The sequence below is a fragment of the Moschus berezovskii genome, chromosome 6 (assembly GCF_049115385.1).
Source record: "Moschus berezovskii isolate FMDL1 chromosome 6, NW_MosBer_1.0, whole genome shotgun sequence".
In the NCBI taxonomy this organism is placed as follows: Eukaryota; Metazoa; Chordata; class Mammalia; order Artiodactyla; family Moschidae; genus Moschus; species Moschus berezovskii.
Window position 1 is genome coordinate 37657716 of NC_142465.1, and position 16839 is coordinate 37674554.

Genomic DNA, 16839 nt, shown 5'->3' on the forward strand with positions numbered 1-16839 from the left:
AATCCTGGAGTGGGTGGGAAATGACCGCAAAAGACCCCTAGCCATGGTTAAAGGGCTGGCAAGCTATTTTCTACACTGCTCTTGCATTAAGTGATTTTTACTGTGAATGGTAGGTTTTTCATTTGCAACCTTTCCTCAATATTTTTTTCCTTCATGTCAGATTCAGGTTTGACATCATCAAACCTACAGGAAGTTTAGGGTCACCTACTGAAAGAAAGACTCTTTTACAGACTTCAAAATGAGCATGGACATGTATTTCCACATATAGGACAGATCCAATAAATGCAACCTTGACTAATGAAGGAACTTAATCATCAGAAAAAAAAAAAAAACAAACAAAAACAAACAACCCACAGAAAAGCTCAACTCACACCACGATATCCTCTGTTGTCATGGGTCCAGGAAAGCTGGAGCAGGGGCTGGCAGGTCCCAGGCTTCATTCTTGGGGGACAGCTGGACAGCTCAGCCCCACCTGGGAGGATGCTTTCCTTGACATCTCAGGTTGCCGCCTGACGATTGGTGGCTGGGGCTGGAAGGGAGGGTCCACAGGAAACGCGACACTGGGGATGCTGCCCCCTATCACATGATGGAAATTTCCACTCTTTAGAAAGGCGAAAAGAAAAGAAAGAAGGGTCTCTCAATTCACTCTTTTCCCCTGGATCCCAATCGGGAGAGGGAAGAAAAAGGCGGGTGAGTGAAGCTGTTTATATTTTCCGTTGACTTAAAGACTTGTCAGTGTGCAAACCTGTGGCTGGATCCCAAGTGGGATATGTGTGTGTGTGCGCTCGCGCTCGTGTGCGCATGGGGACACGCACACGTCTGCAGCGTGGTCTCTCAACCTTCTGGGGCTTAGGTCAGGCGTTGTGGCTTCTCGTGTCTTGTTGATGGTCCTAAATCCTTATCATTTCCCAAATGATCCCACTGCGTGTGGGTTACTGCAGGCTAATGACCGGACTGACTAGAAATTAAGTAAACCAGGGCAAACCGAGGTAAAGGGCACAGGCAGGGAAAGCTCCTGTGAGTCTCTATGCCAGGAGAAGTGACTGTGCCAAGGAGGCCTATTCCCGGGGGGGGGGCGGGCAGTGGGTGGCTTGCGCTGGAACGCCCCGCCCGCGAGCCCGGGATTCCCTGGGTGCTCGAATTTCGAGATGCTTGTTTTGAGACCGCCATCCACAGCCGTGGCGCCACCGCCTGCCTGGCCAGGGGGTCCGAGACCCTCTGGAGGAACTGGCTCCGCGTCAGCTCAGGATCGTGCCGGAGAGGTGTTACCAAGTCGCGGGACCAGTGCCCGCGTCCTCGGGGTGGGAACACTGGATGCAGGACCTAAAATAGACCCATCTTCCCTGACAGCTGGGCCCCCGGGGAGGCCAGCGCGGTTCCCTGGGTCGGGAGCTCGGGCTTGGCCCTGGGAACTCCGGGGAGGCTCCTTTAGGGGAGGAGGAAGGCGAGATCAGCCCTGGATCTGGGGACCGTGGCTGCTGGCGGTGAGCGCGTTCCTTGCCGTCGGACTGAGAAGCCTGGGGCGCGCAAAAAACAGGGAAAGAGCGGCGCAGAAAAGCGAGAGGGAAAGACCAGTGGAGCCAAGGGAACGGAGAGGGGCTGTCGGGGGAGAAGGCTGAATTCCAAGGAGGAGGGGACAAGGAGAGAGCGATAAGGATCCAGACCCCGAGAGGGGTAGGAGTAGGAAGGAAAATGGAGAAAAGGCGAAGAAAGAATGGAAGGAAGAGAGGATGGAAACGGGAGCGGGGACGCTGGGAGCACCTCGGAGATCGGGAGAGGAGAGGGGTGAGGGCGGGGACCGGCTGCAGAGCCGCGCGAGGTGCAGGGAGGGGCTCCGCACAGGTGGGCGTGCGCCCTAGTGGGCGCTGGCTGGCAGTGGAGAAACCGCGCATCGCCTAGCTTCCCCTTAGTGATCCAGCAGGGAAAGGTTGAGAGTGTCCCTTCCACGTGCCACCGGAACCAGCCCAGGAAGTGGGCACCAGGCTCCCGACTTGGTTAGAGGAACTGGGTAAAGTAAACCGGGGATGATCCAGAGATCCCCACTTGCAGTCCTCCGCAGAGCCTTTAAATACCTGGGCCTGATTTCACTGGAGGACGCCAGGTTGGCTTTTGATGTGTATCTCTTAGTGCAAAAGGTGTATTTCTACCTGTCTCAGAGGGATCTTAGACCCTGAGAAGAGAAGGGAGGAGAAGCGAAGGGTAATCTCTGCGCTGGAGGTGTGAGAAGACCTGGTTTTGCACTTACCTCCACCGCCTCCTGGTCAGGTGCCCCATCCCCCAAGGCTGCTGGACCTGCTTTCTTTGTTATTGGTTGGGTAGTGGTGCACTTTGGCACCCTTAAGGAAAGGAGGGAGTGGCCAGCCTTTCACTATGAATGGTCTGTTTTCCAAATTCCTGATTTCCTATATTCATCTTTATTCGCTCCCTAGGCAATGCAAACATAATCGTTATGACATCATTATGACTAAATTGTCTTATGTTGTAAAGAGAGCATCCTACACCCAGATCACAATTTCCAGGGCCTGGGTTTGTTTCAGATTTGGTTAAAACTTTTCTTTGACCTTAACTTTTGCTGGGAGGAGGTGTAAATTCGCCTGTGGCTTTTTGTTCTTTTTTTTGTCCCCATACTGCAAATAAGTCTCTGAGGAGTGGGTGAGATTGGTGGGCTCTCTCATATGGAACACAAGAAATGTTTGTGTGTGTTTGCGTGTGTGCGTGATATAGTTTCAAATTCTAACAAATGAATCTACAGAAAATCTGTGTTTTGGGTGGAAGATTGTAAACACAGAGACACTGAAGCGAGTATCTATCTGATCTTCCCAAGTTACAGAATACCATGGGGTGGCAAAGAGTCGGACGTGACTTAGCGACTAAGCAACAACAAATATGTGTTCAGAGACAGAAAGCTTCTACTGGGCTGATCTTATCACAAAACCTCAAAAAACAGGAAGACTGGGGTAAAGGGATAAATAACTTTCAAGGCTGTGGGCATAGGAGGTCAGCTCTTCTGCCACAGTATGCAGTGCTAGGTGCCCCAAAGAGGCTAGTTTCTGCTGTTGCTGCTTATAAGTCACTTCAGTCGTGTCCGACTCTGTGCGACCCCATAGACGGCAGCCCACCAGGCTCCTCTGTCCCTGGGATTCTCCAGGCAAGAATACTGGAGTGGGTCGCCACTTCCTTCTCCTAGATTCATCATAATAATGGCTCACGCATACAGATCAATTATTATATTCTTTATATGTTACTAAGTGCTTCTTTTAACATTTGACCCTCATTTGACCCTAGCCTATTAAGCTAGATTCTATTATTCTAGCTGTATTATAGATCAAGAAATGGAGATACACAGTGTGGGGGACATAAAACATCTTTGGAAGTTCTGTTTGGGCATTAATTATTCTTAAGTGTACAGAACAATCGTCTTTCACTTTATATTTAATCATAGTCAGAACTGGACAGGTTCTGGAGACCCAAGACTGACTTCTTAGTCTATTAGAGACTAATTCTATCCTAAGAAAGCCAAAAGCAGGACCATGCAGCTTAAGAAATAATCTTTGTCAGATCCAGGACTGGATTTTTTTTGAGAAATGCATAACTATGGTTCAGTTCAGTTCAGTTCAGTTCAGTTGCTCATTCGTGTCTGATTCTTTGTGACCCCATGGACTGCAGCACGCCAGGCCTTCCTGTCTATCACCAACTCCCAGAGCTAGCTCAAACTCATGTCCATCATGTCAGTGACGCCATCCAACCATCTCATCCTCTGTTGTCCCCTTCTCCTCCTGCCTTCAGTCTTTCCCAGCATCAGCGTCTTTTCCAATGAGTCAGTTCTTCTCATCAGGTGGCCAAAGTATTGGAGTGTCAGCTTCAGCATCAGTCCTTCCAATGAATATTCAGGACTGATTTCCTTTAGGATGGACTGGTTGGATCTCCTTGCAGTCCAAGGGACTCTCGAGATTCTTCTCCAACACCACAGTTCAAAAGCATCAATTCTTCAGTGATCAGCTTTCTTTATAGTCCACCTCTCATATCCATACATGACTACTGGAAAAACCGTAGCTTTGACTAGACAGACCTTTGTTCGCAAAGTAATGTCTCTGCTTTTAAATATACTGTCTAGGTTGGTCATAACTTTTCTTCCAAGGAGCAAGCATCTTTTAACAGCATGGCTGTAGTCACCATCTGCAGTGATTTTGGAGCCCAAGAAAATAAAGTCACTGTTTCCATTATTTCCCCATCTATTTGTTATGAAGTGATGGGACTGGATGCCATGATCTTAGTTTTTTGAATGTTAAGTTTTAAACCAACCTTTTCACTCTCCTCTTTCACTTTTAAGAGGCTTACCTCTCAGTTTATCAAGCTCTCAGGGCAAGCATAATAAATATACCAGCTTGTGAACTTCTGAGCCAAAGGTTTTTCTTCTTTTATATTATCATTTTTGTTCATTTCTGCAGTGGTTTTTAGGCATATCCCCCCACCCATCCTTTGTACTGACAGTAATATTTCTATTTTGTTTGTTTTTCTTCTCATTTTTAAATCTAATTTTTCTTTTATTTTGGAGTATATATAGCTCCGGTCTTTTTCAGATTTTTTTCATATTTTTAAAAAACTTTAATCTCTGTTTTATTTTTTTATTTTTTGCAAATCCAAAGTGATAATTTCTATAGAAAACAAAAAAAGTTGAATGAAGTTTAATGACCATATATTTTAATATGAATAGGTAATATTACTATTCTAAAAATGTATAATATACATAAAAGTAATATTACTATTCTAGAAAATTCCATGTATCACATGAAACCATCTCAGATACTACTACTACCCTGATGATGTCTTTCTTGTAGGAAGATGAGGGATAGAAGAAGGGGAGAGCCAAAAGAAAGGAAAGGAAGACTCTTCAAAGTCAGACTAAGAGTCAAGCCCTTTTTAATGTGTGAATCACATCTAATCTTAACACAGTACTCCACTGTATAGGTATTTGTAATTTCCATTTTACAGAGGAGGAGATTCCAGCTCAGAGAAATTAAGCAAAGAGCCAATATCACAGAGATAGTAAGCGACAGGGCTGGCATCAGAACTGTGGTCCCTCCTATGCCAAAGTTCCTGCTTCCTATAAAGACAGCGGTAAGATGTAAGAAGTAAGAAGACTACAAGGAGAGCAAAATCTTAAATCAAGAAGCTTAGAGAGGCGTTACACAACAGAGTGGGCTGTGAGAAACGGGAGAATGGAAAAACAAATCACTTTCACGTGCCTGCTAATCTTCTGGTCTTCTTTCCACTGTTTGTAATGATCTAATTTCATTCATTCGTTCCTCAAACAGTCATTGAATATCATTATCCCCCAGGAAGTATATTAGGGAGTTTCTTTTCTCCGTGTCTCCCTAACACCTACCAGAGTCCCAGGCAAATACTAGGTGCTCAAGAAATGTTTGTTGAGTAAAAGGATGAGTCTAGTGAAGGAAAGAATAAATAAGCAAACAGTTGTGTTAACAGCATGTGAAGGGCCAGGGGAAAAAAAATCAGATTTGAGCACTCTGCCACCAAACCTGGCTTAGGAAAGGGGTCAGAGAACATTTCTAGACCAGATGATACCTCAGCTGGGTTTTGAAGCAGAAATAAAAGTCAGCCAGGCAAAGAAGTGAAGGAAGTAGGGGAGGATTCTCAACACAAAGACTGGCCCAAGCAGAGAAAGAAGGTAGAGACCATTTGGGAATTTAAGAGTTCAGTGGAGATTGCTGGGAGGAGGTGAGGGTGGGGGTGGGGATGGGTGGGGAGGTGTGGGTAGGGGAGTATATGGTCTGAGTCCTCGCATGATTTCTCTGCAAATGTCCCATAGCTCTGCCTGTCTCTTGAATGTCGGAAGTGAACTGTGCTAACAGGGAACAAAATGACCAAATATAATAAGAGTTAGTGATACATTTTATTATTTTATCATTTTATTATGGCCCTATAATAGAGGACTATAACTCTTTATAATGTAAGTGTTTTAAAACCTAAGCTCAGATAGGAAGACCAGACTTTGTTGTCCTCTGTATGGGAAAACCAAATTATTTTTCTTGTTCTCAAGGGGATATTTTATTTTGGTATGGGTACAATCTACATAATCATGAAAAAGACTTTCAAGCTAATGCTTTATTATGCTTTTCTTAAAAGGTAGCTTGGAGGGCTGTGGATTTCTTTTCTTATTTTACTTTTTGTTGATTTTATTTTTCATTTTAGCATGCTAAAGAAGAATCAGAAAGTGAAAATTTCTTTTAAAAAAACGAAATGAGAAGACAGTAATAAATTTCACTCCATCTCCAAAATAGATGTTTAAGCCAATTAAAATTCTAGCTTTTGATAGCAGACTTTGAAAACTTAACTCCCAGCTCTCTTTTTTCTTTAGGGATCTTTTGTACTAATTTTTCATTGCAGGTTCAGAGGTCTGCATGCCACTTCACCATTTCCAGACTTGTAAAACACTCACTCACACTGTCACTAGGAAGGGAATTCTAAGAGTGACTGAAACCTATAAGTAATCCCAAACCTGATTTCCGTTAACAGATTAAAACCTCCACATTTTAGCATTATATCCTTGGGTAAGTTTCTTAATCTTTCTGAGTTTCAATCTCTTAGTCTATAAAATTTGGATCATAATAGAATTGATCTCATGATCTATTAAATGAGTTAACATATGTAAAATTCTTAGACTAATGCCTAATACATAAGAAGCATTTAATATGTGATAGCTCTTATCAGTGTTCTTGGCCGGAGAACCCCAGGGACAGTGGAGCCTGGTGGGCTGCCGTCTATGGGGTTGCACAGAGTCGGACACGACTGAAGCGACTTAGCAGCAGCAGCTCTTATCATTAATGTCACTCCTTCTGTCACCCAAAGCACTGTTTGAAGTGTTAACAAATGTCTATACTAAGTGTTATTTGATAACGTATTCTCCTTGAAGTGCTGTAACTACAATGAAGGAAACAGAAGGGAGGAAATGAAAAGAGGGCTAAATAATACTCATGGGGGACAGTCTAGCTCAGAATAATATTGTTCCCTGTATAAGATTGAAATGTTCCCTTATTTCCTGTTAGCTGTTTGCTCCTAGCGCTCCTGATGAATCTAGTGTGTATTCATCATTAAAATGAACAGCATGTCCGGTTCCCTTGTTTTCTCTCATTTTTGTCTCTTTTGGTCACTGCTGTCGCCCTGGTACCTCACATAGTGTCTGGTGTAAACTGACGCTCATGCATGATTATTGAATGAACGAAAGAAGGAGGAAAACATGTTCCCCTTTTTTTAAAACAATATTTATTCTTCAAATAAACAGTTTTTCATCACAATATTAAAGGCCTTTACAAAATAAATCCGTATTGTGAATAGTCAATATAAATATTTAAAAATTAAATTATTTTTTCATTGTGCTTCATTGCATATAGTGAAACACACAGGTTTGAGAGTCAGGGCATGTGGATATGAATCCTGGAACCATCACAGAGTTGGGCTTCCTGGATTTGTATCTTGGTTCCATCCTTCTGACTTTCTACCTGAGCCACATTGAGCAAGTCACTTAACCTGACTGCTTCATTCTCTTTATCTGTAAAGTGAATGAACCAGTTCCTATTTCAGAAGGATTTTATGAGAATTAAATGAGTTAATTTATTCAGAAGCATATTTGGCACTTTGTAAGCACTAGAGGTGTTTGTTAACAGTTAAAAGAAACCCTTTATTTCCAGGTAGGTATAATAAAAGTACCTGCATTACAGAATTAATTCGATGATACTGCACCATACATATTAATAACAATAAACACCCCCAAATGTTACTGTTGCTCCTGCTATTATATTTCTGCTTTATGGGGAGGAGTTGGAGCCCTGCCGGTAGCCTTTCCATTCTTGGTCCATTGAAAGTCTTACTGGTTCTACCTTACATTTCTCCCCACTCTGCCTGTTTGTGCTGTTATTTTTCCTTGCGTCATTCGCGCCTTTTACACCGCATACTCCTCAGGGCAAGGACTTTACTCTTTGCTTTGGCATAATTTTAAAACAGTGGGTACACTCACAGTACTATAAACATGTTAAATGAGAAAAAGAAAAAAAAGATGTAATTCACCAGGAGGCAGCTGATCAGGCTGCTGCTGTGTTCGCAGTGTTGGTACTTGGTGAGGGCTGCCCAGAGGCGTCTCCAGGGGCAACTGGTGGTTCGCCGTTAAAGCTCATATCCCACCGGCTCCTGGGGAGCATGAGCTGGGTCGCTGTGCACAGGGAGGACCGCAGGAGGCCACCGCCTGGGGTTGCCACATCGCTCACAGGTTTGCCTGCTTTGCCATTAATACAACTTCACTAGAAAGTCATTCTTTTCTTAACAGACAGCTAATGACTATATCGGAGAAGGCAATGGCAAGCCACTCCAGTACTCTTGCCTAGAAAATCCCATGGATGGAGAAGCCTGGTAGGTTGTAGTCCGTGGGGTCGCTAAGGGTCGGACACGACTGAGCGACTTCACTTTCACTTTTCGCTTTCACACATTGGAGAAGGAAATGGCAGCCCACTCCGGTGTTCTTGCCTGGAGAATCCCAAGGACAGGGGAGCCTGGTGGGCTTCCGTCTATGGGGTCACACATAGTCGGACACGACTGAAGTGACGCAGCAGCAGCAGAAAGATCAAGCTAATGGGTCAGGCAGCCTTGGAGGGAGACATAGCAAAGAACTGAAAAAGGTGGGGAGGGAGAGGCAGTCTTTAAGGAGAGAGACTACGGTGATCCTTTCTGTTTGAAGAAACGTTTCCTGCGTGCTACATGGGGCTACATGCTATGGTTTTATTTTCTGGAATTTTTCCAAAGGGGACAGAGGAATATGGTACCTGGATGCAGAATGTTCTTATAGACTAAACGACCAAACTGACCTTGAGTGTTGATGGGATCCAACTAAAGGGGTTTGTGCTTCCACCCTCACTTTCTGCATCCCTGGAAAACAGTCAGATAGTTCAGAGTATTGCAGAAATGGAGGACGCTGTGATGGCCCCGAGAACACAGTTCAGCACAATTTTATTCCATCTTGCCTTTGAAGCAACTCTTTAGTGACAGCACACCTTTAAAAAAGATCTGATACTTCTGTGGCATCGGTTGCGATGCTGTATTTATACTTGCTGTGCAGAGGAGTCCGCACTGTTGGTTGATTTGTATACATTTATTCTTTTAAAGCAATTATAGTTTCACAGGAAGTTGCAAAGGTAACACAGAGAGACCCCATGTACCTTTCAAAGCTAGTTTCCTCCAGTGGTTACCTGGGACATAATTTTCTTACTATATCAAGGCCAGGAAAGTGAATTGGTGTGATATGTGTATATAGTTTCTGTGTCATTTTATCACATGCACAGGTTTGTGCAGCCACCATCATAATCGAGAGACAGAGCTTTCCACGCTCCAGGGATGAAGCACCTTTGCACTCACACCCTCCTTGTTCTCTCCACTCTTGGCAAGCAGCTATTTTCCATCTCTCTATTTTTATCATTTTGAGCATGTTACATAAATGAAATCACAGTGTATGGGATCTTTTGTGGGATCAATTTTTTTCATTTGGTATAATGCTCTTGAGAGTCATTCAAGTTGTTGTATCCATGCATGCATGCGTGCTAAGTCACTTCAGTTATGTCCAACTCTTTGCAACCCTATGGACCGTATCCCGACAGGCTCCTCTGTCCGTGAGATTCTCCAGGCAAGAATACTGAAGTGGGTTGCCATGCCTTCCTTCAGGGGATCTTCCTGACCCAGAGATCAAAACTGCCTCTCTTTTGTCTCCTGCATTGGCTGGTGGGTTCTTTACCACTAGTGCCACCTGGGAAATGGGTTGTTGTATTCATAGTTGGGTTCTTTCTATTGGCAAGTAGTATTCCAGTTGTTTGACTATATTTACTGGTATATTTTGATATTTTTTCCTCTCACTTGATATACTTATTTAGAACTTTAGTTGGATTAAAGAGGTGCTGAAGGAACTTGATGACGTGAAGTGTGAAGGTAAAATTTGAATGTTTTTCTCTTAAAAATGGCATTTGTATGGTAGGGCAAAAAGTTGTATGAACTACATCTCCAGTTAAGACGGAGGTCTTTGGAGGGATGGAAAGGAGAAAAGGAATAGGGCAGAGAAAGTATGTCTTCAGACAATAAGTTATAAAATCTAGAATCTGATAAAATTTCCATACCCATTTAATAATCTATTCTGTGACTTTACTTTTAGTTTAGACAACTCCAATTTCTTGAAACTAACAAAAACAAAGCCTCTGCAGTAGGAAATCCCCTGCCAGTTTATGCTCAGTCACATAGCTGATAATTCAGGGACAGACACATGACTGGAAATGCCAGCAAATGGCACTTTAGTTTGACAGGGTCACTGAGAGTCAAAATAGTATCTCTGGCCCCAGGGCAGCTATCAAGGGTCCAGAGACAGTCAGTGTTACCTTACTCTGGCTTTTCATCCCATCGGCCAATGGGAGAAGCATCCCCTAGAGGTCACTTAAGTGTTAAGAGAGGATGTTATCTCTCACCTGAATGCCCACAAACCTGGACGCTGGTGGCTGTAATGACTAAGGGAGTGCATCACTTCCGTAGGACTGGAAGAGGTAAGCTTGGCCGCTCCATCAGTCAGCACCTAATTAGGGAACTTCCCACCCCAATACTACCATGCCTCCAAGCAGAAAAAAGAATGAACTATCTACTACTATCTGAAAGTGTAAATATTCCTTTAAGTTTTTAGAATTTCACATTTTGGGCTTTCGAGTCACAACAATTCACAAAATAACACTATCAGTCAGGAACCCTGACTAGAACCAAGTTTAACTGAAGGCATTGTCCACTGAACCTCCATTTTAATGCTTTATGTTACTAGAAAAATATTTCTCATCTCACATCCTCTGCCTGAAGATGGAAGGTAGATACAGAATGCTGGTTCCAAAGCCTAAAACATAGAAAGGACCAGGAATGTCATAGCTAAAATAACTTATAACTTCTTTGATAGACAAATCTGCTTTTCTGAATCTTTCAAAATGAAATAGAATTGTTTGTACTGTCTTTATGATTTATTTTCTTTTGTGTAAATGTTAGATATCCCACACTGATTTACAGGCTGTTCTTCTGGGTCACGTCTCCTGTGTTTGGACCACATGGTCGCACAGCATGTGGTAGGGTGGATAACTCAACCCTGCAATCTTGAAGGAGCCAACACTTGGCTGTCAATGGGAAGACTGAACAAAAGACCCACTGAATTTAGTTTACCTTTCTTATATTAATGCTGTTTACTTATATGATTAATGATGACAGTCATTGGTGTAGGGGGGCAGACACAGAATATAAGCACATACATAAACTGTGGTTCCCAGCACTGTAGTGATTTTTTTAAGGGGTGATGGGGAGGTTCTTTGTTTTTGAATTTTTGTTCTTTAAAGAAAAGAAGTAGAGCTTTTTTGAAAGAAAAATAAAATATAAATACTTCACGTATTATATTAATGTACATAGAAATCAAGTACTAGCTGTACAGTTACTTTCAAACAATGTTGTAACACTATAGCAGTATCCACACTTTGAAGAATGAAACAAAATCCAATGCTTTACATTAGTTTTTATACCAGAATTACAGAATGTTCAAACTCCTTAACTGCTGGTCAAGGCCAACCTCAGACAGATTCTGCACGAACATTCCATTTGAGATAAAGTAGACCGTAGTCATTTTGCTGTTTCTGGGCCCAAACTTCTGAAACCATTACTCCTGCCTGGAACCCCTCTCATCTCAGAAGTCACACTGTTTTTCCTCCATGACACCTGCTCTATTTGCCCCAACTCTCTTTCTGAGCCCTCCAGTTTAGTTCTATTACTTGATGACAGGGACCCTATTAGAAATAGTGTCCAACATGGAGTAGGTACTTCATGGACATTGAACTGGATTCTGCAGTCAGACATGGGGGTATGCATGTCCTGCTCAGTCAGTCCTTCACCAGCTTTGGTCTTTGGATAAGTTACTCCATCTTTTTGGTCATCAGATGCCCCACTTGAAAACTGGGGAGATAATATGGCGTCATCAACTCAGTGAACATAAATGTGAGCAAACTCCAGGAGAGAGGGAAGGATGGGGAAGCCTGGCGCGGTGCAATCCACAGGGTCACAAAGAGTCGGACATGACTTAACGACAACAAGAACAAAGGTTAGGATATTACTGACTTGATACAAGTGCCTGGCATAATGTTGGGCTGTCATGAATATGATTATTACTGGTGAGAACTTAAAGAGATTTTAGACTTTACAAAATTAACACGATAATGATGTGAGGGGAAGATGAAGAAAACTTGATTGTTTAGACTTCTCTGCATCTTTCAACCCTAATTGATATCACAAGGAGGAACAGAGTCCCTCTCTGCCTGTCAGCAAGGAAGAGAGAGTCTCCAGCTGACCACCCACTGAGACTGGATACAAACACATGGAAACAGAACGATTCTTCCCTTCTTAAATCTATGGAAATATGTGTGGTTTGGCACAGATTTTAGTTTCAGTAAGAGATAATCAAGTGATGGATGACTTTTTATAAAGAAGGGAACAAATCCTAGATATTAGCTACAAAGAGTAATTAAAATAGTCTCATGATGAATCATCTGTCTTTGAAGCTATTCACAAACACAACCTGTAGCCTCAGACAAGTGAAATTTTCCATGAATTAACTGGTTGTTCAAGCTACATAATACCAAATCATTCGAGTTCTAATGCTTCCCTAAAAATTGATTGATATTTTACTGGCTTCAATCAAATCAAGGGCATAACTATTAGCTCTTTTTCTGGTTACACTTATGTCTAAACAAACTCCTTTTGTGTTTTGAATTACAGACCTAAAAAGGATGTGTTTAGATCATAGCATGCAATTGTAAACAGAACAGCCATACTTTAAATAAATAGCAAAATATACTGGGTCTGGAATAAAGGGTCCCATACAAATTCTGACTTGTTCCTATTCTGGGGCCACACCTTAAATAATCACTCTTTTATTAAGTGGTTGGAAATCTATGTGTGCAAGTGTTTCAGAATAACAACCTCTTTTAAAGGAGTTCTCAATATTAGGTAAAGTGCACATATGCACATGGATCTGTACAAATTTCACAGTCACAGAGGAAGAACATTTGTTCAAAAGTCTCCTTTATCTAACTAAGAATATGGAAAAGCTCTGTTAAATGGCTGAGGAATACAGTGTTCTGATTAAGGGGAAATTGTCCCTGCTATGGATTGCTGATTTTCAAAGAATTAGAACATAGCAAGGTTCATTTTAAGATCACAGTCTTATGTAATTTAATCTTTCAATGTTTCAGAGTGCCCTCGGCTCACCATCATGAAATTCATCTGTAATGGCCAAATTCAAAGGTGCCAGTTAATAGAAATTTCTGGTTGGTTGAAGAACTTTATAGTGTCTTCCTTCTGCTTTTAAACTTCTGGGAGAAATATCAAGGAAAATACATGTAATTCTGAACTAGGAAACTTAACCATGTTTAATATGGAAATCTCTAACATATTTCAAAGTAGAGAATGATATTCTGCAACTCTGTCTTCATCTAACAACAATTGTTAATACTTGTCTGTTGCATTTCACCCACACCCAAGCTTTTCCTCCCTGCTACCCCTACCATAATCATTACCAGATTATTTCTAAGCAGATCCCAGTCATCGTACCATTTGGTCCATACATGATTCTGGATGTATCTCAAAAAGATAAGAAGTCTTTAAAAATAGCTAAAATGTCATCACACCTTAAGTAAACCAATGTTTCCTTAATATTATCAAATATTCAGGCAGTATTCAGATACCTGATTCTCTTTTTTGTTTTACCCTTACTGTGTTTGAATCAGAATGAAACAGGTGAACACACTCATTGGTTGATATTTCTCCTAAGTCTGTTTTAACCCAGAGGTTCAACCACACTTTATCTCTCTCTCTTTTTTTAACCTCATGTAATTTATTTGATGATAAATCCCAATCATATGTCTCATAGAATTTTTAATATTCTGAATTTTGTTAATTTATACAGCCTTAAAAATATCACCTTCAAACTCTAATCTTCTGCCTTCTTCAATCTAACTCATGTAAGTTGCTTCTGTTTTAAAGAAAAATTGTACTTTGTTGTCATTTCTTTGTCTGTTTCCTTGAGGGTCCTGTCCTGCCACCTACATTTTGTGCAGTTTGGCACAAATATCCTTCCTCATAGTATCTGTAATTTACTGAACATTTCTTCCAGATAGAATCTGGCCAACCTGGAGTGCCCTTTCAGTATGGTTTCAAAATGTGTACTGATCTACTAACCCAGGTGCTTACTCAACTTTCTCTAAGATTGCAAGACATCACCAGTAAACAGTAGGGGTTGTTTTGATTTTTAAAACTCTGCTATGTGACTACATTTTTGAAAGCATACTTTTCTGTTACTGATATACAAAGATATATTTACTTGGAAGTTAACATATTTGGGATTTGCCTTAAAATAATGGAGTGGTGGTTTACAGGTAATGAGATTAACCATGGCTGATAACTGTTGAATCTGATAGTGAATATGTAACATTTCTGTATATTATTCCACCAACATTTGTATAACTTTGAAATATTCCCTAGTAAGAAATAAAAATGAAATACAGTATATAAGTTAAGTTATGTAATAAAACATTCCATTTTGGGAAACTTTATTGCCAAGGACACTTAAAAAATTGTCTAGATCTACAGGGGTGGGATGGGGGCATAGGTTCAAAAGGGGGGAGATATAAATATACTTGTGACTGATTCACATTGTTGCACAGAAGAAAACAGCACAGCATTGTAAAGCAGTTATCCTCCAATTTAAAAACATCATGTCTAAGGAACAATGCACTTTGGTTTGTCTAAAAACAAGTTAGTTTTCAGGTGAAAAAATCAATATTAAATAATATTTAAATAAAATGGAGAAATGGGATTGGAGCGATTGAAAATGTGACTCGTGCAGAGGTGATTCATTGGTTTTGTGATTTGACTAAGCTGCCTTCTTTAACACTCTAGTGTGGCAGAACCCATCAACATGCCCCTGTAGTCTACCAATAGTTGACAAAAGACTCCCCGGAGAGGAATGACCCAAACCCTTTGATTATCCCACAAGAGAAGATGTTCAGATGAATTATGACCGTCATAAGCTTTCCCTGCTATTATGCCAAATAAGAATTCAGGTTTTATTTTCCAAGGTGAAAGTCAAAAGCAAAACTTTCCCAAAACCTATCAACATTTAACTTTAGTTTAATTTTCCTTTGTTCTATTTGTTGAAAAGGTAAGAGAATTAACACCTTATGCTTACATTAGCCATATATACTAGCAAATACCTCTCAAAAGACATTTAGCTTCTATTCATAATAAGTTTCTATTATCTCATTAAGTAATTAATTTTGTTGTTTACTTGCTAAGTCGTGTCTGACTCTTTTCAACCCCATGAGATATAACCCTCTAGGCTCCTCAGTCCATTGGATTTCCCAGGCAAGAATACTGGAGTGATTGCCATTTCCTACTCCAGGGGATTTTCCAGACCCAGGGATCAAACCTGCATCTCCTGCACTGGTAGGCAGATTCTTTACCACTGAGCCACCAGGGTAAATAATAGTTAACTTTTTGTCATAATCTGATATATAACAGCAGAATTTAAGATTCTAGGGACATTTTCATGGGCAAAAGGTGAGAAGTTGGAATTTAACCGTATTTATCATCATCAATTTAAAATATGTAATAATATCATCAGTGATATTTTTACTTTTATGAGTGTAAAAGTATTTTGCAGATTCACTCAGGCTTGGCCCTAACTCTGTAAAACATATCCTCCCTTAAGATATTGAATTACCCAACCTGGAATTCTCCTCTCATGGACTTTTCAGAAGTTTAATGCTCTCAACTGGTGAGAGGTTATTCTATACCCAGATTCCTCATTCCCTCTGAGCTATTGCTTTCTACCTACTTACTTTTTAAGAATTTTGATCAGAATTGAAATAAACAGCTAACTTGTGCCTCTTTGTAATTCTTTCAATAAAACTAATATAGGTATATGTCCTCAGTTTCTAGATTGATTAAGTTTTATAAAAAATTAGAAACATGATTCAATAACCTATGTGAATACATTGTGAATACATTTTTTTAAATTCCTTTATTCTCTGCCAAAATTAAGTGAGAAAAATAGATGAAGGCAACCCACTTTTGAATAGGGAAAGCATGGAAACAGTCAAGTGTGTTGGGCTTCAAATTTCATGGGATTCAAGCCAACCAATATACAAAATATTGAAGCCAAAGGAAGGCCCAGTTACCTGCTCACCTGACAATAAAGCACAAATCACTTTTTCAGTATAAAAAGAGAAGGAATGTTTTTTACCTGTTCTTTAAAAAGATATAGAGTGGGTTTTTTCAGGTTGTATAATGTTCACTTTTAACAAATAAACTTGAAAACAAAATGTCAAATGTCATGGAAAATAAGAATAAGGCATTATATTTACAAATCATGTGTTATTTGTAAAATGATTGCCATTAACTCAAATTCTTAAACTGCTGTGTCTGTCTTCTTTGCCAGATTCACTGTTATATATCCAAATACACCACACCTTTCAGATTTCTTTTTTAAAAAATAATAGTGGTAGCAATAATAGGTACTTAGAAACAGTCTAAGTATTTAAAAATATTCTTATGGTTCCATATAGAAATGTTATTACTATACACATTTCCATTTTGCTGAATATCTAATCTGTTCGTGGACAACTAGCATATTTTTGTATGTTTCTTTAAAAAAAAAAGGTTCTCTTTATCTTAGAAACACATAGAGGCTTTGTATTGCAATGGTTGCTATGGCAAATT

At 40.6% G+C, this 16839-nt stretch overlaps 1 protein-coding gene across 1 annotated transcript in view; it reads left to right on the plus strand.

Annotated features, from left to right (window-relative positions):
* The first annotated feature begins 390 nt into the window (after positions 1-390).
* SLC38A4 (solute carrier family 38 member 4) overlaps positions 391-16839 on the plus strand; it is a 79962-nt gene continuing 63513 nt past the window's right edge. Inside the window, exon 1 of the mRNA XM_055395565.2 lies at positions 391-690. The gene's annotated coding sequence lies outside the window, so the exon portion shown is untranslated. The remainder of the gene's footprint in view (positions 691-16839) is intronic.